We start from the raw sequence: 24,234 nt of genomic DNA, 5'->3' as shown, positions 1-24,234 counted from the left end.
TAACTCTGTTAATGTATGACTGTTTAGAAATTTCCGACTTTACTGATTGTAGAAAATATCTCAGGCGGTGTTAGAGGGCTGAATTTTAACTTTGGAGCAAGTAGAGGAACAGAGACAGTTTCCCAGCTCAAGATGTCCACTGCTAGAGACACTGCCTGAAAAGGGTGAATTTTCACTCAGGAAAGGCCAGTGTTAACTGGAATCAGCACCCCCACCCTCACCACAGGAAAGCGTTGAGGGGAAACCGTGGGTGCTGCTTGGTGCTTAGCTGGGCTTGTTAAGTGACCCACCTCGTTGTTGTAGGGCTTTGTTCCAGTTATAAATTTAATATTAGACCTTCTAACCCTTGCTTCTCATGTCTCTTTACTCTTCCTTTTCCTCCCCATGCCACATTCATGCTGAATTATGCTACTGTACTTACCTTCACGATCCCTTGTATCATCCATGCAAACTTTTGGCACTTCCATGCACACTCATCCAGTATCCACACTCTATAGAACCAATTAACGTCGCCAATCAATCAAGGTTGCCAACATCTAAATTTCAAATGTGATGGAGAAAGTGTTTGTAACTAACTTGATGATCTGATTTGTTTGGAATGGCGTCTGGATTAACCTTGTAAATATGGGACATTTTTATTCTAGGATATGGGGAGCAGAATATGCAACATGCAAGATTTAAGTATTGTGTTTCAAACTAATTTTCTCAGAAGACTTGAGGAGGCTCACAATGCCAAACATCTTTCTGCTAATCATATCATTTTTGTACTTATTGACCCAAAAGGATCAATTTTAAATTAAGATATTTGTTGAGCAATTTACAGGATTGAACACAATGTCCATTTCATAGTCCGAACAATTTTACTGTCCATGTATCAGTTGTGAATAGTATTTGGCAGGGTTGAACCCCATCATGGTAAACAGCTCGGGTTAAAATTGTTCTCTTTATATTTGGTACTGTTTGTTATCGATATTGTTAACATTCATAAAATAATTCTATTTTTCTCTTTGAAAGCAGATCCTTTGAAGTTAAGACTAGGGATTTCGTGGGGGTTCAATGTGATATTTGTAGTCTCCTGAGAGCATCTCAGTCACTGTGAAGAGATTTTGCACAGCAACAAAATAAACCCAATGGGATTCTGAGGAAGGATCACTTGACCCAAAACGTTAACTCTGATTTCTCTCCACAGATGCTGCCAGAGCTGCTGAGCTTTTCCAACAATTTCTACTTTAAATCCAATGGTCTGTGCACAAGTTCAAGATTTCATACAGCTGTGCAAATCTAAGATTCACTGAAAACATCTCCTTAAGCCAAGTTCAGACAAGTCAAAGCTTGTGGCTGCTGTCATTCAAACATTGACAGAAAAGAAAGGAAAACGCAGTTGTCAAAATTTCTACCGAGATTATTAAACTCAAGATTAATTGTCTTAACACCTTACACCAAATTGTCGTGAATAATGAGTTTTTTATGAAGCTTTGAGCATTAGGTTAGTCAATTAGAATCAGCTATGAATATTAAAGTAAAGAATTCGAGAAACATTAAACAGCAATTGATCTGACTCTGAATCTCTTCATGATTGATAGCATCACAAGCTGTCAACAAGCTACAGGAATGAACAACTGAGTCAATGGACCCTGGAGCTGTCAGAATGTCAGCTACTGGCTTGAGGAATTTTCTGTCCTTATGTTCAACATTCATCTTGTGGGGAGAAGTTTGTTTACTTATCTTTTTAAAGTGTTAAAATTAAGAGACGGATTGATTTTTCTGGAGAGGTTACTTTTGACTTCAAATTAGAACTACATCCTTTCTTATCCTCCATTTGTCTTCTATTGAAATAGTAGCAAGTAGGGTCTGAGAGGGCATTGAATTAAAATCAGATGGGAAACTGTTCTGAATTGTTCAGAGATCCCTACAAACTATCTCTATCAGGAAGCCATTCATAATATTCTTGACACAGAATTTTTTACTGTAGTCGTTCTGTAGGACAGAGTTTTGAGTATTGCTGAGAAAGGCGACATGCTGGGAAGTTTCTCACTTTGCACTCATCAGGACACAATCACAAGAATACCAAGCCCAAAGAAAATTACAGTTAATATTGCATGAGAAGTTGGTGCTGATTGGCTGGCAAATAGACTGTGATTAGAAGAGGTGTTGCCATGGAGAATATACCATGGAACAGTTAGCTGTCAAATTTTTGCTTGAATTCAAAATAAGCAAATCAACTCTGATTGACTAAGGCCTTACCATGGGAATGGCTGTCCCCCAAATTGCTGTTTAGTTGAAATGGTGCATTAACTGGGCATATTCTTTGTACTTGCAACTTTTTAAATTTACTTTATTTATTCAGCCATGGGATGTACCTGTTGTTGACAAGGTCAGCATTTATTGCTCATTCTTAAGAAGTTGGCCTACATCACCAAAATAACCAGGTTCTGAGCTGGCTTTGAAGCCACAGTGTATATATGACTGTTCCAGTTCAGTTCATGCTGAAGGTGGGCGATACAACTGAGGTAACACTATCAAATGTCAAGAGGACTTGGTCAGATTCTGACTTATTGGAAAGAAACATTGAACTTACATCACACAAATGTTTCTTGGGACTGATCAGCCCAAGCCTGAATGTTGTAAATATCTTGATGCTCAGGGGCACAGTGTCTAAGAAGTTGCAAGTGATGCTGAAAACAGTTCAATCATGAGCGAACATCCCCACTGTTAATCTTGTGATGGAAACAAGGTCCTTGATAGTTGGGCCTAGGACACTTCCCCAAGGAACACATTACCATAGAATGTCAAAAGGAGAGGCTGAGATGCTCTTATTGGAGAAAGTCATTAGCTTGCATTTGTGTGGCATATGTAGCATTAGGCATTTATTGTCCCAAATGTGAACATTGCTGCATAAATGAAATGTTTCAAAAGCCAAGGAACTGTGAAAAAAGCTGAACACTAGGTTCTGGTTGATGGAATTTCCTCTCAGTAAGTGCATAATCAAAAGAGGGAGAAGGGGTCCGAATGGTTTTGTACACTTTCAAAACTCAAGCCTAAATTTGAGAAGTTGTGAACACCATGGTTTAAAATGTCACTCAAAGGATGAATGTATTTGTGGTATTGAGGCATTCAGAAATATATCAGATTTGAACACTAATTTCTGCTGAGTTTGAGGATACTATAATTGAATAAGTTTGTGTGCCTTTGATCATGTATATTAGATGAGGACAGAGCAGCCTCTGGAGTTTGAAGATGCTCTCACCCCATCCACTCCGTGACACACATTTAAAGATGTGCCTTTTGTACAAACTGCCACAGGACTGCTGTGAAAATGGACCACACATTGAAAGAGAAAGAGGAAAGTAGCGAATAAAAAATGAATTGTAATTCTTGTTTAATCCTGCCCAATCTTTTACATTAGCATCTACATTTTGAACGTTACTCTCCAACTGAGGGCTATATTGAATGATTTTATCATCTCACGTATATTAGACTTCAGCATATTGTGTGGAACTATTGACTAAATAGCCCCCAGTCTCCAAACTTTCCACAAGTTTAAAATCTTCCAGAAAAATGTCCTCACTGGATGGAGGTAGAAAAGCATATTATTGCAAGTGACTTGTACTCTTTAATTGGATATGGCTTCAATATAATCAGCACCAGCACTGAGTGTCAAGTGGGAAACATGTTGTGTTCCGCTGTGATGTCAATCATCAGAGTTAAACAGATTGAGATGAGAGGCTGGCTCTTGCAGCAGTGGCAGTGATGTGTGGTAAATTCATCTCAGAGCATTGTCCTGGCTTGTCTGTGCCTCTCAGAGTCATTTTCCTGTCAGAATAAACAGCGGCTGGACCCACTCCAAAAATATAGCCTGTGGAAATTAAACTAACAGCAGCTCTATTTGCTTTGAGAGTAACATCATTGTACAGGAAACCATCTCGATCAGATGAGGAGGTGTATTACACAGTCAATTTACATAAGTACTGGGCAAGCTTCCATGGTATTACTCATGGAAAATTGGGATATGCTTTAGGGATGAAACACCTGCATTGTAGAGGTCTCCCGTCTAAGAAGTGGAGGGAGTTTTTCACTCAGAGGATCGTGAGACTTTGAGACTCTCTTCTCCAGAAAACAATGGAGACAGGGTGGTTGATTAATTTTAAGGCTAAGGTAAATAGATTATTGACTAATTAGAGAGTCAGTGTTATCAGGAAGTAGACAGGAGAGTGCAGCTGAGGCCATGATCAGATCAGTAATGATTTTATTGACTGGAGAGCAGGCTAGAAGGGTGGAATGGCTTACTTCTGTTCCTAATCTGTGTACCTCTATTACAGTGTGTACATCATAAAGAAAGGAATTAATTAGCATTGAGGCATCTGGATGTTGGAAAAGATACCAAATAACTTCATGTTTTTCTTTAGGTTGATATGCCACAGTCAAGAAAAACACACTAGTCACCCCTGCATTGCAGGTGAAATAAATTCAGCTTTTACTGCAAGTGCTGGAAGCCAACTAACCAGAAAAACAACCAGAAGGAAACAACACAAAAGGATTTCAACTACCTGCAAAGTCAAGAACACCAATAATTGACATTCAACTGCCATTTTCATGAGTGATCAACAGAGACTGATCTGTGTATGGTTTTTGTTATGGACTAGGCCAGACCGCTCAAAACATTCTTAAGCAGGCAGCCCAGACTATAACTTTGCAATTTGTTTTGGTAAGTGTACAGTGAAAAATTACACAGATTAAGTTAGCGAGGTTGACTACCAGGATTTAAAACAGACAAATGTTTATTCACAAAATTGCACAATGAAACACAAAGAACAGAATAAAGAACTCTCCTACAGAGCTCAGTCTATCCAAACTCAACTTAATTATGCTGTTCTGAATATACTCAGCAGTCCCAATAAGCAAACCCACTTGAAACACAGTTAGAAATGGAACAGATGCTTACAGTTGAAGTTAGAAGGGTGGAGAGAGAGGCAGAGTTTGTTCACACACAGAACATCCAACTAGTTCTGGACTGAACTACACTGCTCAGCTAGAGAGTTGACCACTCCCCTTTCATTATATAGGTCACTTCTAAAACATGACTACTTTGGCCTGAAATCTCATCAGTTTACATATAAATAAAAAGGCCTCTAAATACTCTTTAATCTCTGTACCAAACCAGTCTAATTGACACCAAGAGTGGTTTATGATCCCTCTGAACAAAACCAAGGACATAGTATCCTTGAGAAAAGGAACAGCTTTTGGAAAAAATAACACAGCCAACTGACACTACACCCCTTAAAACAAAATCAGTACCAAAAGATTGCTTCATTTTTAACCCTTCAAAAACCCGGTTAATAGTCTAAACAGATACACTATACTAACTGTAAACATGCAAACATGCACAACCACATGCAAATTGAGGCCACGGCACACCTGCCACCGAAAGTCCCTGTATATCATTTGAGTCTGCCGGCAAGGACATATTAGGGATAGTCAACATGGCTTTGTGTGTGGGAAATTATATCTCATAAACTTGATTGAGTTTTTTGAAGAAGTAACAAAGAGCATTGATGAAGGCAGAGGGGTAGATGTGATCTATATGGACTTCAGTAAGGCGTTTGATAAGGTTCCCCATGGGAGACTGGTTAGCAAGGTTAGATCTCACAGAATACAGAGAGAACTAGCCATTTGGATTCAGAACTGGCTCAAAGGTAGAAGACAGAGGGTGGTGGTGGAGGGTTGTTGTTCAGACTGGAGGCGTGTGACCAGTGGAGTGTCACAAGGATTGTTGCTGGGTCCTCTACTTTTTGTCATTTACATAAATGATTTGGATGCGAGCATAAGAGGTACATTTAGTAAGTTTGCAGATGACACCAAAATTAGAGGTGTAGTAGACAGCGAAGAGAATTACAACAGGATCTTGGTCAGATGGGCTAATGGGCTGAGAAGTGGCAGATGGAGCTTAATTCAGATAAATGCAAGGTGCTGCATTTTGGGAAAGCAAATCTTAGCAGGACTTATACACTTAATGGTAATGTCCTAGAGAGTGTTGCTGAACAAAGAGACCTTGGAGTGCAGGTTCATAGCTCCTTAATGGTGGAGTTGTAGGTAGATAGGATAGTGAAGAAGACGTTTGGTATGCTTCCTTTTATTGATGGGAGGTCATGTTACGGCTGTATAAGACATTGGTTAGGCCACTGTTGGAATATTGCATGCAATTCTGGTCTCCATCCTATCAGAAAGATGTTGTGAAACTTGAAAGGGTTCAGAAAAGATTTACAAGGATGTTGTCAGGGTTGGAGGATTTGAGCTATAGGGAGAGGCTGAACAGACTGGGGCTGTTTTCCCTGGAGCGTCCGAGGCTGAGGGGGGACCTTGTAGAGGTTTACAAAATTATGAGGAGCATGGATAGGGTAGATAGACGAAGTCATTTCCCTGGGGTGGGGTAGTCCAGAACTAGAGGGCATAGGTTTAGGGTGAGAGGGGAAAGATATAAAAGAGACCTAAGGTGCAACGTTTTCACACAGAGGGTGGTACGTGTTTGGAATGAGCTGCCAGAGGAAGTGGTGGAGGCTGGTACAATTGCAACATTTAAGAGGCATTTGGATGGGTATTTAAATAGGAGGGGTTTGGAGGGATATGGGCCGGGTGCTGGCAGGTGGGACTAGATTGGGTTGGGATATCTGGTCGGCATGGACGGGTTGGACAGAAGCGTCTGGTTCCATGCTGTACATCTCTATGACTCTATGACTATGACTATGACACATGCACAATTGTCAAATTGAATGGCTGCAACAACAAGTTCCATCTGAACAGTCTGGCATTTTTGTCCTTAAGTTTTTCCACAAGTGTCAATGGGTTATGTTCAGTATATAGGGTCTAGATTAGAGTGGTGCTGGAAAAGCACAGCAGGTCAGGCAGCATCCAAGGAGTAGGAAAATTGGCTTTTCAGGCAAAAACCCTTCATCGGTTTCTACAATTGTCTCAGATGCATTGCTGGTAATATAACAACTGAAATATTGTAATGACAATACCAAGCTTAAAGTCTCATTCTCCACCGTTTAATATTTCTGTTGATGAATGTTCAACTTCTGGAAAATACTGTTTGGGTCTTTCTATACCCTCATTATCCTCCTGCTGGAGCACTGCACTGACACCCACATCACTGGCATCGATAGGCACCTTGAAAGGCTTCGTGTAATCCGGTGTCGCTAATACCGGGGCAGTGGTTAACACAGTTTTTAGGCTGTCAAATGCCTTTTGACAGTCCGCTGTCCACTGAAACTTCTTGCCCTTTTTTAACAATGCGGTGAGTGGAGCAGCCACACTGCTAAAGTTTGGCGCAAACTTTCATTAAAATCCATTCAATCCCAGGAACCATATTACTGCATTTTTTGTTGACGGTGTGGGAAATTCCCCAATTACTTTCGTTTTCACATCCTGTGGGGCTATTTGTCCATGTCTGATAACTAGCTAGGTTTACCACTAAGCCTGCCTTCCGAAGTCGAACAAACAAGTCAGATAAATGCTGTAAATGTTACTTTCATGAGTGACTAAAAATCACCAGGTCATCAATATACACCACACAATTGGGTAATCTGGAAATGACCTTATTAGTCAGTCTCTGAAACATGGCCAGAGTCATACCAAGCCGCATGACTTTGAACTGATATTGTCCATTTGGTGTTATAAAAGCCAAAATTGCCTTTGCTCTCTCTGACAGAGGTACTTGCCAGTATCCTCTGAGCAAGGCCAACTCAGAAATGCAAGCTGCTTGTCCCACTTTTTCGACACAGTCCTCCAACCGTGGAATTGGATTTGCATCAGTCTTTGTAACGGTGTTGACTTTGCGATAGTCCCCACATAACCGTTGGCACCATGACTGTGGGTGAGCTCCAGTCACTGTAACTCACTTTGATTATGCCATTTTGGATCATGTGTTCTATCTCCTTCTGTACCTGTGCCAACTTTAGAAGGTTATGCCTATAAGGGTGTTGCTTAATTGGAACAGCATCTCCTATAACTACATCATGCACAATTAGGTTAGTACTTTCCAGTTTATTTCCGCATATCTCCCCATGTGGTAGCAATAACTCTTTCAGGTCATTTCAATTTTGTTGTGGAAGGTAACTCAATAATTTATCCCAATTTTTGACAACTTCCTCATTGTTCAATTTGATTTGAGGAATGTCCAATTCAGAATCCTCTGAACTTGGTTCTTTTTTCTGTGCTGTAATCATTAACACCTTCTCCTCTTGCTTTCCTTCCCAATCAAAATACCTTTTCAGCATGTTCACATGACACACTCTGTGAGATTTCTTGCTGCCTGGAGTCCTTATCAAGTAGTTCACCTCACTCAATTTCCTCTCGACTTGATAAGGTCTACTAAACCTGACTTTTAATTGCACACTTGTCACTGGAAGTAACACCTATACCTTATCCCCAATTGCAAATTTGTGAATTTTTGATTTCTTATCCAGTTCCTGTTTCAATGTAAGCTGTGATACTTTTAAATGCAGTCTAGCCAACTCTCCAGCTCTATTTAATTGTTCTCTAAAATTTGACACAGTCCAAATGGGTGGTCTCTGAATTCTGACTTATTAATTTCTCCTTAATCAACTTTAACAGTCTTCTTACTTCATGCCCAAACATTAATTCAAATGGACTGATTTTGATTGATTAATTTGGTGCATCTCTGATCGTAAAAAGTACAAACGGAACTCTTATCCCAGTCATCTGGATAATCCTGATCATAAGCCCTTAACATGGTGTCTCATGTTTGATACCATCTCTCTAGCACTCCCTGTGATTCTGGATGGTACGCAGTAGATTTGAATTGCTTTATTCCCAAGTTATCCATAACCTCCTTGAATAGTTTGGATGTGAAGTTTGATCCTTGATCTGACTGGATCTCTATTGGCAGTCTGTATCTTGTGAAAAATTTAAATAATTCTTCTCTAACCCTATTAGCTGTGATATTGCGTAATGGGATTGCCCCTGGAAATCTAGTCGACACATCCATTATTGTTAATAAATACTTATTCCCACTTTTTATTTGAGGTAGTGGACCTATGCCATCAATCAAGACTCTTGTAGGAGGTTCCTCAAATGCTGGAATAGGTATTAAAGGTGCAGGTTTTATTTCTGCCTGTGATTTTCTGATTAGCTGACATGTATGACACGACTGGCAAAATTCAATTACATTCTTGAGTACTCCAGGCCAGTAAAAATGTCTTTGTATTTTAGCCTGTGTTTTCCTCACCCACAATGACCTCCAAATAGTAGCTCATGTGCCACTTGCAGCACCTCCTTTCTATATCCTACTGGCAAAACAATTTGATGAAGCTCTGCCCATTTCTCATTTGCTTGAATGGTCTCCATTTCCTCATTAAGACATCATTTTTTACATAATAACACACAGGAATGCATTCACTTTCCTTCTCTGTAAATGCCTTTTGATATAACTGCTTTAAGTTCTCATCTTTCTGCTGTAATTCAATCAGCCTTAGCAGAGCTAAAGACACTTGCATGTTCACCTATTTGCTCCTGCTCTGTGCTATGTCTCTGATCAAAAAAGGTCTCGGATAACGCTATGTCAGTTTCCTTATCTGTGCCTTTTGATCCCTTCTGCTTCAACTTATGCCTCTGTGATCTTGTGATCACACAATCAGGGGAAATTCCTGGGAAAACACTCTTCATGTTTTCAGTTGCCTGCGTCTCCACAGGCTTTTCACCTAGAGTAAGCAGCATGCCTACCGGTGAGTCAGCTACATCATTTGCAAGGACAAATTGTATTCCTAGAGCTGAGAGTTTGTCCAGTACTCCTACCACAAATTATTCACTCTTCTCTGGCCTCTTTGGCGGCACGGTGGCACAGTGGTTAGCACTGTTGCCTCACAACGCCAGAGACCCGGGTTCAATTCCCGCCTCAGGCGACTGACTGTGTGGAGTTTGCACATTCTCCCAGTGTCTGCGTGGGTTTCCTCCGGGTGTTCCAGTTTCCTCCTACAGTCCAAAGATGTGCAGGTTAGGTGAATTGGCCATGCTAAATTGCCCGTAGTGTTAGGTAAGGGGTAGATGTAGGGGTATGGGTGGGTTACACTTCGGCGGGGCGATGTGGACTTGTTGGGCCAAAGGGCCTGTTTCCACACTGTAAGTAATCTAATCTAATCTCTTTAGCCTCACTTTACATAATTAAGCATTTTGTGTTTCACCATGAATTCCCGTTACCAGTACTTTTATGGCAATAATCCCTCAGGAGTACATATCTCCTCATCCTTCAGCATTGCAGACCGAAAGGATCTTGTGTCCCTTAATATCGCAACCTCTTTACCTGCTACTCCTGACCTATCTGAATAAACATTATCCTTGAATGTATATTTTTTTAAGCAGATCTGACACTTCCTCCTTAATCAACCTCTGAACATCTTGTATTCTCTGAGGCAGTTGGCTAACTTCCCTTGTGCTTTTTGTTACTAGTCCAACAAAACCTCCAGGCTTGTCCAGATTTCCTACATCTGGCTTTCTCCTAGCCCACCAACACGGTGATTTCATGTGGTCCACTTTATTACAATGAAAACACCAGAGCTTTTTAACTTCTTTGTTCCCCTCAAGGGTTTCTTTTTTACCCTGTAGTAAGTTATCCTTATGATCTTCACTGAGATCTACCTTTCCCTTTCCACGTGAGGATTTCTCTTTGCCCCAATTTCTATCCCTCATGGACTGAAATTGATTCTGGAAGCCAAACCAAGTTTTAAGGACCAGCTCATAATCATCAGCCACTTCAGCTGCTAACTTTGATCTTTTAACTCTCTGCTCTTCCACATGAGTTCCTCGCTAAGGTTATCTTCAGCCTTTATCACTAGCCTTTTAAGTTGACTTTCCTTTTTAAGTGTCAGTTTTTGAACTTCAAAAGGTCTCCCATTTTCTTTCTCTGCTCTCTCTTTTCCCTCCCTTCTTCTGCTCTCCTTTTTTCTCCCTGTTCTGCTGCTGTCTCTTTTTCCCTCTCTTATACTTTCAATTGTAACTCAAACTGTTTAATTTCTGCTGACCTTTCCTTATCTCTTGCCCCTAATTCAAGCTGTTTCATTTGCAACTGAATTCTTGCCATCTCTATAGATTCTGATGGCTTCTCCAGCAAGTGTAAATGCTGAGCCACTACTGTAATTATCTCTCCTTTCCTCACAGAAGCAGGCAGTTCCAATTCCAACTCCTCTGCTAATTCCGGCAGCTTGGTCTTATTCACTTCTTGCAAAACTTCTAAAGTCACTGCGTCCACATCCAAAAAACTTCTGGTGACTGAAAGAGCCATTCCTATGCCAGGCTTTATACACCCAACCAAACCAACACCCAAAATAAAGACACTAGCATCTACCACTCACTGTTTAAAATCCCGCAAAGAGCCCCCAATCTATTATGGACTAAGCTAGACCATTGAAAAAATTCTTAAGCAGGTAGCCCAGACTGTAACTTTGCAATTTGTTTCGGTAAGTGTACAGTGAAAGTTACCCGATTAAGTTAGTGAGGTTGACTACCAGGTTTTAAAACAGATAAACGTTTATTCACAAAATTACACAATGAAACACAAAGAAAAGAATAAAGAACTCTCCTACAGAGCTCAGTCTATCCAAACTTGACTTAATTACGCTGTTCCGAATATACACAGCAGTCCCAATAAGCAAACCCTCTTGAAACACAGTTAAAAAATGAAACAGATACTTACAGGTTGAAGTTAGAAGGGCAGAGAGCGAGAGAGAGAGAGAGAGAGTTTGTTCACACACAGTCCACTGCTGAACGTCCAACTAGTTCTAGACTGAATTACACTGCTCAGCTAGAGAGCTGACCACTCCCTTTTCATTATACAGGTCACTTTTAGAACATGACCACTTTGGCCTGAAGTCTCATCAGTTTACATATAAACAAAAAGGCCTCTCAATACCCTTTAATCTCTGTACCAAACCAGTCTAATTGACACCGAGGGTGGTTTATGACCCCTCTGAAGAAAACCAAGGACATAGTATCCTTGAGAAAAGGAACAGATTATCGAAAAAAGAAACCAGCTTTGTGACACTTTGAACGTTTATCGTTTTTTGGACTTAGTTCTTATTTCTAATCTGTGAATGCATATGTGGTGGTGTGTTGCTATTTCTTTTTGTGTTTAGTAACTAAGAAACTCACCATTTTGTTAACTCAAGAAAGCCTGATTAAATGAGCCCCTTTTAAAACAGAAATTCATTTGATCTGGGAAGAAGATATCCACAAGGCAGGGATTTTTTTGAAGTGAATCTGGTTGAGGCTAACTGAGGGGTTAGGTAAGTACAGAAGGGAAGCCAGTTCATTCCTTCTCACCCACAACTTGGGCTATCCCATCTGGAACTGTAATAACCTGAGCAATCCTGCCCAAGTTGGAACAATATTTTTGTCAGCTGGGAAACAACTGATGGAGATGCATTGTTATGGGCATCCACGTGTATAATTTGAAAATATATCCAGTTTTAAGCCTACATTTTTTAGTATGAACAGTGCATTTACACCAGTTTCCCCTTGTTTGCTTGTTTTGGCATCTTGGAGAATTCGAGGATCTCCAGAGTCATAGGATAGAAATAGAATCCCTACAGTGTGGAAGCAGGCCATTCATCCCATCAAGTCCACACCAACCCTCCGAAGAACATCCCACCCAGACCTAACCTCCTAACCTATCCTTGTAAACCCACACCTAACTCGCTACCCTATCCTTGTAAACCAAGACCTAACCCCCTAACCTATCCTTGTAAACCCACACCTAACTCGCTACCCTATCCTTGTAAACCCACACTTAAATCCCTACCTCATCCTTGTAAACCCACACCTAACCCCCTAGCCTATCCTTGTAAACCTGCGTTTCCCATGGCTAATCCACCGAGCCTGCAAATCCCTGGACACTTTGGGCAATTCAGCATGGCCGATCCACCTTATCTATATATCTTTGGACTGTGGGAGGAAACCGGAGCAGCGGGAGGAAATCCATGTGGACACAGGGAGAATGTGGAAGCTCTACACAGACAGACACTTGAGGCTGGAATCGAACTTGGGTCCCTGCCGCTGGGAGGCAGCAGTACTAACCACTGAGCCCAAGTCACAGTGGTATCAATGCTTCTCCGTACAGGCATCTCTTCTTCACAGCAAATGCTTTTAAAGTACAAAAAACCATGCCTTTTGTTGTAAACTGTGATATCAAATTTCCCATGGAGAGTCTAAAATAAGTTGGTCCTTACGCAAAAAAATGACTTGACCCAATTTTCTTTGCATGTAGGTTGTTGGTCTTTGAAATCAACCCTTTTTGTTTGATGCCATAATGAAGTCTAATTCTACCCTTTGTATTCAGAAACTCTGTGACGTGTTCAGTTTTAAGGATGAAACAAAACTAAGAGGAATGGTACAATTAAAAGAAGGAGCTTACAATTGCTGTATGATTCAGGCAAAACTGTAAGTGGATTGAACAAAGGTAGTTTGGATTTATTGAAAAATAATTGTACAATATTGCACAGAGAAAGGTTTGGATTTAATGCAGATAATTGTACAATATCACACAGAGAAAGGAAAAGCAATAGACTGTTATTTCTTCAGCAATTTCTGTTTTTGTTTGTTTCAGATGTCCAGCAGTTCTTTGTTTTATTAAACAACTTGAACATGTGTTTAGGGAAAAAACTGCTATGGTTATGTCAATCGAATGCTACATGGTCAATTCCAGTTATTTCAATCTTGTACTCAACCTGAAAGCATGTGAGCTGTCCCAAAACAGAACATCTCGCCTGTGTACTTGTAGATAAAGACTCCCTGAGATCAAGGTGAGGGCACAACAGAAATTAAGTTTTCAACAGATTCTTATCAGCGTTTCTGAAGCAAATACATAAATTCCCTTTTCTCGCTACACCAAGGACACAGGATGGAACTTGTTAATTGATCTGATGATTAGAGAACTGCTTTGATGAATGCTTATCTCTTTCCCTCCTCTTTCCATTCTCCTTCTCTCTTTCCCTCTTTGCCTACAGCAATCTGTCCATCATGATACAGATGAATGAGCATCCTGAACCATCTCCTTCATTTCCATTGACTTATATCAGTATCGCTGTGTAAGCTCATGATTTCATCACTCAAACAGTCCTGCAATTCACACAGTCAGAACAGATGCAATGTTCTGCAGTTTCCAGTGGGTTTTACACTGTGTTAATTAATGATGTCATCAACCTCCCATTGTTTACCTCCATTCACAAGAAAAGTCTCTTGGCTCAGCGGTAGTGTCCCTGCCTCTGGGCTACCTGTCCCGGAGATGTCCTGCAACACTGGATGAAAATAAATAACAACTTCAGCGGATACTTTCCATTATCCATTCCCCGTGCACCAGGAATTGGAAGTTGGATTTGAATTCTGAAATCTCCATAGCTGATATCGAACTGACAGGCAAGTTGGAATAGCTAATAACGAAACACACATTCGGTGAGCAGTAAACCTACTCACTTACCTAAGGCAAGTGACTCTTTAAAATTAAACTGCCTTGGGCAGGAGTCTAGCCGATTCCAGGCTGGTTCACTGGTTGCTATCACATATCATTTCAATTTCAGATCAGACTGCTTCACTGAGAAACACCCACCCTTCATACACAGCTCACATGTGATATCTTACACAAAGTTGTTAAGTCAGGCTAAAGGGAAGAAAGGTAGGTAACCCAAACTGATATTCCAATTTAAGGTTGTACAGAGATATGAGGTCTATCCCCTCCATTATACCCAATTGTATTTAGAGCCATTTGCAGAAAGAGGCCATTCAGCCCACTGAAGCAGTACTAACTCTCCATTGGAGCAATTTAGTCTCTCCATTCCCTTAATTTATTAGGGACTAGGAATCAATGCTTAATCCAAATTCAGAAAGAGAAATTACATGCCTCTATAAACATTTTACCAAGCACATTCTGCATGGTGAGGTAGCTAGACACCTAGGTGGCCAGTGGGGTGCCCATGGATTAGCCTAGTGGATAATGGAGGTCCTAAACATTGAATGTCATACCTCGGGGTAAATGACTGGCAAGAGCAGCAGCCCTTAATCTGGGGTGCACCACCATCATGACCTGAGGTTGCTGCAGAAGGTCAACAGTTGTCAACCATAAAAATCACAACAGCAAAGTCACTTTACACCCTCATGTGTAACACTTATGGCAGGATCGATCTCTTAATATTGGTCTTCACATTCATGAAGAAAGTTGGATCAAGTGAAGCCACCACCTTTTACACCAACCCGAATGGCTGTGCACTAAGTGTCCATCATCTCTCATAGAAGGAAATGGGATGACAAAAGACCTCCAACAGACTAAATAACCATATTGTGTTTTAAATGTGCTGCCATCTACGGACAGGAACAGCAAAATGCCTGCCATAGGCAGCACGGTGGCTCAGTGGTCAGCACTGCTGCCTCACAATGCCAGGGACCTGGGTTCAATTCTACCCTCGGGCGACCGTCTATGTGGAGGTTCCATGTCCTCACTGTAACTGCGTGGGTTTCCTCCGGTTTCTACCCACAGTCCAAAGATCTGCAGGCTAGGTGGATTGGCCATAGTTGCATTGCCCTGTACTGTCCAGGGATGCGCAAGCTAGTTGGATTAGCCATGGTAAACACATCAACAGGGCATTAAGCAAAGGTCCCAGTCTGAACAGATAGAAATTGCTGAAAAAGCTCAGCAGGTCTGGCAGCATCGTTTTGAGTCAAGTGACAGAGGAAATGAGGAAGGATTACCGGAGCTGAAACATTAATTCTCTCCACAAATTCTGCCAGACCTGCTGAGCATTTCCAGCAATTTCTATTTTTCTCTGCAATTTACAGCATCCACAGACCTTCCGGTTTTTAGTCTGAACAAATACTGCAAGTGAGCACAGACACAGAGTTCAACCCACTTCAAACTTGCATGATATTTATAGCAGGTGGAATGCAACCAATGGGGAGAGATTATAGATTCCATATTTGTGGTTCACAAAATTCTACATGTGGAAGTACAGCCTCCTTGTAACAAAGGTGGGATATCCAGGGACCTGGGTTCAATTCTACCCTCGGGCGACCGTCTATGTGGAGGTTCCATGTCCTCACTGTAACTATGTGGGTATCCTCTAGTTTCCGCCCACAGTCCAAAGATCTACAGGCTAGGTGGATTGGCCATAGTTGCATTGCTCTGTACTGTCCAGGGATGTGCAAGCCAGTTGGATTAGCCATGGTAAACACATCAATAGAGCATTAAGCAGGTGGGACTCATGCACGGGTTTTTACACTTTTCAGGAGATGATCTCAACTTTCCACTTTGGTAAGGTAAAGTAACCTTTTGGATAAGTCCTGGAACTCTGCTGGAAGAAGTAAAGTGCTTTTTGACAGGTAAGGTCTTCTTTGGATGGGGTCAAGTGCCCTTTGGTAGGATTGTTTAAAGTGTCTACTCTCAATATACATTAAAAAAATTAATAAATGCATTGAGGCTGTCAAGCTGTTAAGGAATTTATTAAATAAAAATTTGTAGTTTGCTATTTCACTCTGTCAGTTGATACAAACCTGAGAGCTAGCATTATACAGTCTATGCTGTGGGACTAATTTTACAACCTCTTATTATCACAGCAGTGTGCCTGTTGCTTTATAGTTTCATTGATATCAAGTGGTTAAGAAGTTTTGATATGTGGTTATGAATTTGAACTCCTATTTTTACAAAGAATTAAGTACTTTAAGGAACTTAAATGTAATGAATAGGTTTTTAAAATAGGAATTTTATTTAAAGAATTGCAAAGTCAGCAACAGAGACTCAAAACTTCAGTGTATCTCATTTTAGCATTGGATGTATGGTCAGTCCAGTTTAGATATAGGAAGAGTTGGCATGGAGACTGTAAAGGCAAAGAATAATGGTTGGAGGGCATAGGCTGGCATGATGTTGGCATAGGACAATAAAAGGGGTGGCTCAATGTTTAGCACTGCTGCCTCACAGCACCAGGGATTCAGGTTCGATTCCAGCCTCAGGCGATTGTCTGTGTGGAGTTCACATCTTCTCCCCGTGTCTGTAGGGGCTTCCGCCAGGTGCTTCAGTTTCCTCCCACTAAGTTAGGTGGACTGGGATGCTAAATTATCTATAGTGTTCAGGATGTGTTAGTTAGGTGTATTAGCCATGAGAAATGCAGGGTTTCAGGGTGGAGTGGGAGATGTGTCTGTGTGGGATGTTCTTCAGAGGGTTAGTGTGGACTTGTTGGGCTGAATGGCCTCTTTTTGCACTGTGGGGATTCTATAAAAAAGGCAATAGGAGTTCAGCATGAAACAGAGAGGTCTGGAGGTATGAGGAGTCGTGTGTTGGTAGGTGGGGAGAGAATACAATGTCATTGGTTGGAATGGGTGGGTGTGTTGGGAGTATGCAGCGTGAGGGGTTTGGTCTGAATTTGTTTTGCTCTTTTATTACAAGTCCCAGAGCACAGAGACCAGCCTTTCACACAGCCCTGACATTCTCTCTGCTGCCTCTGCACTGCTTCTAGAGGCAGAAAGGCCATCTGGTGTTAATGTCTGTTCCCTCCCAGAAACAAACTCTGGCCATTTGGGGCACTTTGTGGTTATGAGAATTCTCCCAACTCTGCACTCCTGCCATGGGGGCAAACATTCAAGCCTCTGTACATTCAACCTGCTTTGGTAAATTTGCTAAGTTCAAATCAAACGTAATCAAACCTGCTCCTCCCATTTCACTGGGGGCTATCCTGATCCCGTACTTTCACACAGTTCAGAAAGCAGATCACCAGGTCCCCAAGAGATCATTTGGATGCAAATAGATCGCTGTGATCTCTGCCTTGAATTCCAGACAAACATCTCATATAAAAGCGTAAGTACAGAGCATTAAAACTTAAAATTCATCCTTATATTATTTGTCTTACCTTTCCTGAAAAGAAGTTGATTATTGTGTTGATAACAGCTCGAGAATGCTCCATGCCCCTTTTCAAGAAATCAGACTGCCTTCTCTTTAGTTAAAAAGCCTTTTACTTTGGCCTTGTCTAAAGTTCTCTTTTTACTCTAACATGGTATGCGGGCATTACTGGCAGGGTTAACATTAGCTGCCCATTCCTAATTGCCTATGTCTCTATAGGCCATTTCAGAGAGCATTTAAAAATCAGCCACATTTCTGTGGGTCTGGAGTCACATACAGTCCAGACAGGGCAAGGATTGCAGATTCTCTTCCTTAAAGGAAACGAGTGATAATTTTAGACAATTAACAGTAGCCACATGGTCGCCATTACACTCGCTGTGTTTTGTGTGTTCTTGTTTAATTCCAGATTTTATTAAGTTATAATTTCACCATCTCTGAAGGTGGGATTTAAATCCACATGTCCAGTGCATTAGCATTTTCACTAGATTAGATTAGATTCTCTACAGTGTGGAAATAAGCCCTTTGGAGGGCTTCTGAAGTCCTGAAGAAGGGCTTATGCCCGAAACGTCGATTCTCCTGTTCCCTGGATGCTGCCTGACCTGCTGCGCTTTTCCAGCAACACATTTTCAGCAAATAAGCCCTTTGGCCCAACAAGTCCACACCACCCCTCCGAACAGAAACCCACCCAAATCCATTCCCCTACCCCTATATTTACTCCTAACTAACACACCTAACACTGTGGGCAATTTAGCATGGCTAATTCACCTGACCTGCACATCTTTGGATTTTGGGAGGAAACCGGAGCAAATCCACGCAGACACAGGGAGAATGTGCAAACTCCACACAGACAGGCGGGAATCGAACCCAGGACCCTGGTGCTGTGAGGCAGCAGTGCTAACCACTGAGCCACTGTGCCGCCCCGTACTACAGAAACATACTTGGGTACCATGGGAAGGTAGAGGAATGGGGTCCCAAGGTTCAAGCCTTGTGAAATGATTGGTTTTGACCCACACCCAAAGTCCTCACTCGTCCTTCTGGCACACATAGGCATACACACCCACACATGCATATCAACATCATTATAAGTATACACCATCAGATATATTGCATGGTGGCTCAGTGGTTAGCACTGCTACCTCACAGTACCAAGGACCTAGGTCTGATTCTAGCCTTGGGCAGTCTGTGTGGAGTTTACACATTCTCCCATGCCTGCTCTGATTTCCTTCTACAATCCAAAGATGTGCAGGTTGGATGAATTGGTCGTGCTAAATTGCCCATAGTGTTCAGGGATGTGTAGGTTAGGTGCATTAGTCAGGGGTAAATGTAGAGTAAGGAGGAATGGGTCTGGGTGGGTTACTTTTCAGAGGGTCAGTGTGGACTTGTTGAGCCAAAGGGCCTGTTTCTACACTGAAGGGATTCTATTCTAACTGCTGTCAAGTGTATGCGCAAACTCGGGCACTGACTGTTAGTTTGAGATGGTCCTAAAGGAGCCCAAAATATGGAAATAATCTCTGAAGGACTTAATGAAATTCAATTTGAAAATTGTTTAGGAAGAATGTTAATAAAAAAAATTAAAACCGCAGCTAAGATGTAACCAGGGCAGATTCTTTACAATATTAAACTATGCAGCCTTGACAATTACCAGCTTCCCAATCATCTGTCACAAACTAATGACAATCTGCACTTCTGCAGCACTGTCAAGGTCACAAAATATTATAAAACACTTGATAAAAGCGGCAGTGGGTGGGAGACGAAGGCTGAGGGGATGTTTCCCCTCATGGGGGAAGAGTCTAGGACCAGAGGGCATCATTTCAGAATAAAGGGGCACTAATGTACAATTGAGGTGAGGAGGAATGTCTTCTCTCAGAGGGTTGTGAGTCTTTAGAACACCTTGCTGTAGAAAACTGTGGAAGGGCAAGGTCCTTTGTGTATATTTACGGCTGAGATAGATAGATCCTTGATCAGTTGGGGAATCAGGGTTACAGGGAAAATGCAGGAAAGTGGAAAACACAAGGAAGTGGATGTGAGGAATATTGGACCAGCCACGATCCTATTGAATGGCAAAGCAGACTTGAAGGCCCGAATGGCCTCCTTCTGGTCATATTTCTTATGGTCTTGAGGAGAAGAATCTGACTCAGCGTAGAAACTGTGTGAATAGACTTGGGAGGTGACCAAATATGGGCTTGTTTTTAACATCAGGAACAAGAAGATTTGAATCAAGAGCTTTTGAATATTTCGCTTAAAAAAAAATATGTCATTACACAATAGCAATAATCATGTGATGGTCAGGTTGTTGTTGCTACTTTCAAAGGATTAATTTTCCTCCAACATTGAGTGTTTGTGTAAAGCCAGTGGGATATCTTGTTATCCAGCACAGTCAGATTACGAATCATGCCTCATTAATGCTATTTGCATGCTGCATCACTGTTACCATGGTGTTACTTGTGCCCTTGCTGCGATAAACCTGTTTATAATTTGAAGGAAATAAATCCAACGTGCATATTAATAAAAAAGCGATCAATTGAACGTCAGGATGCACCATTGTAAAGCAAAGCATTCACATTTCAACCATTGGATATATAGTTATTTTTTCAAAAGATGTGGGAATGTGAATCAGAGTACTTGGCTTTACTGTTTGTGCCATCATATGCTGCCATCTGTTCATCCACTGTCATACAGCTAATATAACACCTCCTTTGGCCCATAACAGCTATTTTGTCCTTTATCAATTATCGCAATTACATACTTTCATTCTGAGCAACTGTCACATGCCCTTGGCCATCCAAGCACTATCACCATCGTCACACTATCTTCAGTCACACATCATCTAACTTCTGCATAAAGCCAGTGTCACGTGTCTTCATTCAAATAGAAACTATCATCACGCCACCAATGTGTGCTCTACATTGCAAAGACATTGCCTCATCTCCTTATTGATCCTCCATCACAAAGCCACTGTCGCGTATTCTTGGCAACACAGCTGCTGTCTTCCGACCTAAACATAGCCAGTCTTGCGTTACACACGGCTCACTCCCACAGCCTCTACCTCATAACTTTGGTTATTCAACGTCTCAATTGAATATCTATTTTTCCATATCCTTGATCACCTTGCTGCTATCACGTTTCTATGGTTACCTCGCTACTAGCAATATACCAATTTTCTGAAATCCTCAGTGACATTACCTGCTGTTGAGTTACCTTTGTCACACACTCTGTAATGTTACAGTCTCTTCATAAGCTCAGCCTCAGCTGGTGCTGCAGACACAGAAAATCCCTTTCACTTTCAGAATCCAGCAAACCCTCTTGGACAGGGAGCTGAGTTTGATATATGTCTTTTCTTACTCCGCAGAAGATATCTTTGACCCAGATTTGGGCTTTCATTAACTGGAGCGTGCAATCAGTGCCTCTGTTTCACAGTTGAATTGGAAGAAATCTGTTCTTCAAATCTAAACACATCTCTGGATAAAGCCACAGCTCCTGTGAGTCCAAGCTGTATCACACATTTGGAACAGCCAGTCTCCCTTCCTTTGGCTGCTGTGAGCTGAGTAAGCACATCCAGCTGTAATGTTTGTTTGCATATGGGCAAAAGCTCCATGTGTTGGGGCGGTGCTCGCTGAAGCCGGCCTCACACATCACAGAGGATATAATGGGCTTTGACTGCAAAGAATTGATTTGCTCATAGCCCAGGACTGGCCCAACCTCCATGCCTCCCTTTTGGCAAGATTTAAGCAGAGTTCTGCTGGGGGCTGCAATATTGCCAGAAGCAGCTGCTGGATTGTCTGTCTGCATCTCTTTCAGAATAGAAATAAACTACTTCCCCTCCTCTCCAGGAGTAAAAAGTGGTCATTTTGGGATGTGAGTGAAGCAACTTATCTTTTCATATGAATCCCTCCATAAACATGACCAGCGTTAAATGACTTATAGGAGAAAGTGAGGACTGCAGATGCTGGAGATCAGAGCTGAAAATATGTTGCTGGAAAAGCGCAGCAGGTCAGGCAGCATCCAAGGAGCAGGAGAATCGACGTTTCGGGCATGAGCCCTTCTTCAGGAAATGACTTATGTTGATGTCAAAAGTATGCCCCCAACACGTAACAGGATCAAACAAACTGTGATAATCAGTAGGTTGGGAATACATATCTATATTTGTCGACTAGCGAAATTGAGGGTCTTGTCAAGAAAAAGGATGTATATGGTGGGTATTGACAGCTGCGATCGAGTGAATCTCTTTACAAGTATAAGGGCTGTAGGAGTACACTGAAGAGGGAAATCAAAAAGCAGACATGTGATAGCTTTGGCATTTAGAATTAAGTAGTATCCAAAGAAATTCAAAAAATACATTAAGGACAAAAGGATAACTAGGGAGAGAATAGGGCCCCTTAAAGATCAATGCAGCCATCAGTATGTGGAACTGCAGGAGGTGGGTGAGAGATTAAATAGTATTTTATGTCAGTATTTACTGTGGAGAAAGATGAAGAAGCTAGGGAACATGGGGAAATAGTGATAATTTGAAAGGTGTTCATTTTACATTGGAGCATGTGCTGGGTGTCTTAAAAAGTATAAAGGTGGGTAGATCCCCGGGATCTGATCAGGTGTATCCTACAACTTTGTAGGAAGCTAGGGAAGTGATTGCTGGTGCCTTGCTGAGATATTTGTATAATTGATAGTCACAGGTGAGGTGCCAGAAGACTAATGGTTGAATAGTCTGGTGCCATTATTTAAGAAATGTGATAAGGAAAAGCCAGGGAACTATAGATTGGTGACCCTGACATCAATGATGGGTAAGTTGTTGGAGGGGATTCTGACTTACAGGATTTACATGCATTTGTAAAGGCAATGACTAATTAGGGATAGTCAACATGGCTTTGTGCATGGGAAATGGTGTTCCACTAACTTGATTAAGATTTTTGAAGAAGTGGCAAAGAAGACTAATGAAGGTAGATCGGTGGACATTGTTTACATGGACTTCAGCAAAGTGTTTGACAAGTTTCTGCATGGTAGACTGGTTCGCAAGTATAGATCACATGGAATCCAGGGAGAGCTAGCCATGCGGAAACAAAATTGGCTTGAAAGTAGAAGACAGAGGGTGGTGATGGAGGGTTGCTTTTCAGACTAGAGGCCTGTGACCAGCAGTGTGCCACAAGGATCAATGCTGGGTCCAGTGCTTTTTGTCATTTGTATAAATGTTTTGGATGTGAACCTAGGAGGTATAGTTAGTAAGTTTGCAGATGAGACCAAAGTTGGAGGTGTAGTGGATAGTGAAGAAGGTTACCTCAGATTACAGCGGGATATTGATCAGACGGGCCAATGGGCCAAGGAGTAGCAGATGGTTTAGATAAATGTGAGATGCTGCATTTTGGAATGGCAAATCAGGGCAGGACTTATACACTTAATGGTAAGGTTCTGGGGAATATTGCTGAACAAAGAGACCTTGAGGACATTAGTTAGGCCACTTTTGGAATATTGTGCGCAATTCCAGTCTTCCTGTTAATGGAAAGATGTTGTTAAACTTGAAAGGTTTCAGAAACGATTTACAAGGAAGTTGCTGGGCTTGGAGGGTTTGAGCTATAGGGAGAGGCTGAATAGGATGGGGCTGTTTTCCCTGGAGCTTTGGAGCTGAGGGGTGACCTTATAGATGTTTATAAAATCATGAGGGGGGTGGGGAGGACAGATAGCCCAAGGTCTTTTTCCCAGGGTTGGGGGGTCCAAAGCTAGAGGGTTTTGAAAAACCCATCTAGTTCATTAATGTCGTTATAAAAACTGCCACCTTTACCTGGTTTGGCCTACATGTGACTCCAGACCCACAGCAATGTGGTTGAAGTTAAACTGCCCTCTGGGCACTTAGGGAAGGGCAATAAACACTGGCCTAGCCACTGATGCTGTCATCCAATGAATGAATTTAAAAAAATGTTAGAAAGCAAATAGATTCAGGGAGGACATTTGAGGGCTTAGGGCCAAAATGACGGCTCGAATTAAAAATCCAAAATGCATATGTGAAGATTAAGGTTGGGTAATGTTTTAAACTAAGGTCAGGAAACTCTTTGGAGGAATTTCCAAATGAGAATGGAAATGTCAATCGTTATATATTATAGGACAGGGAACAAACGGATATTAATGAGGACAAGGGTAATAAGTGAATTTAGTGTGGGATATAAGACGGTGACATTTGAATGAGTTAGAGTTAGTGCTTGATGAAACTCAACACATTCCTAAAGAGATGTCAAGTCTGGAGCTAATAAAGCCAATGCCAGTTTGGGTGAGTGATGTTCTGGAGCTACAGATAAATAGAGTTGACAATGAATTAACCTTGGAGGTTCCTACAGTTCAGGACTGAGTTGGATGCTGAGGTTATA

The 24,234-nt window shown here is 41.5% G+C and overlaps 1 protein-coding gene across 2 annotated transcripts in view; it reads right to left on the bottom strand.

Annotated features, from left to right (window-relative positions):
• Positions 1-21,380, bottom strand: part of LOC122558887 (uncharacterized) — a 103,521-nt gene extending 82,141 nt beyond the window's left edge. The window contains exon 1 of one of the 2 annotated variants that reach the window (XM_043707801.2): positions 21,068-21,380. The gene's annotated coding sequence lies outside the window, so the exon portion shown is untranslated. The remainder of the gene's footprint in view (positions 1-21,067) is intronic. The other variant, XM_087994162.1, reaches the window with a different exon arrangement.
• Positions 21,381-24,234: the final 2,854 nt, after the last annotated feature.

Source organism: Chiloscyllium plagiosum, unplaced genomic scaffold (genome assembly GCF_037043375.1).
Source record: "Chiloscyllium plagiosum isolate Xiang-an unplaced genomic scaffold, Cpla_swu_hap1 HiC_scaffold_14, whole genome shotgun sequence".
NCBI lineage: Eukaryota > Metazoa > Chordata > Chondrichthyes > Orectolobiformes > Hemiscylliidae > Chiloscyllium > Chiloscyllium plagiosum.
The sequence above is the reverse complement of the archived record's forward strand: the minus strand, read 5'-3'. Positions and strand labels throughout refer to the sequence as shown.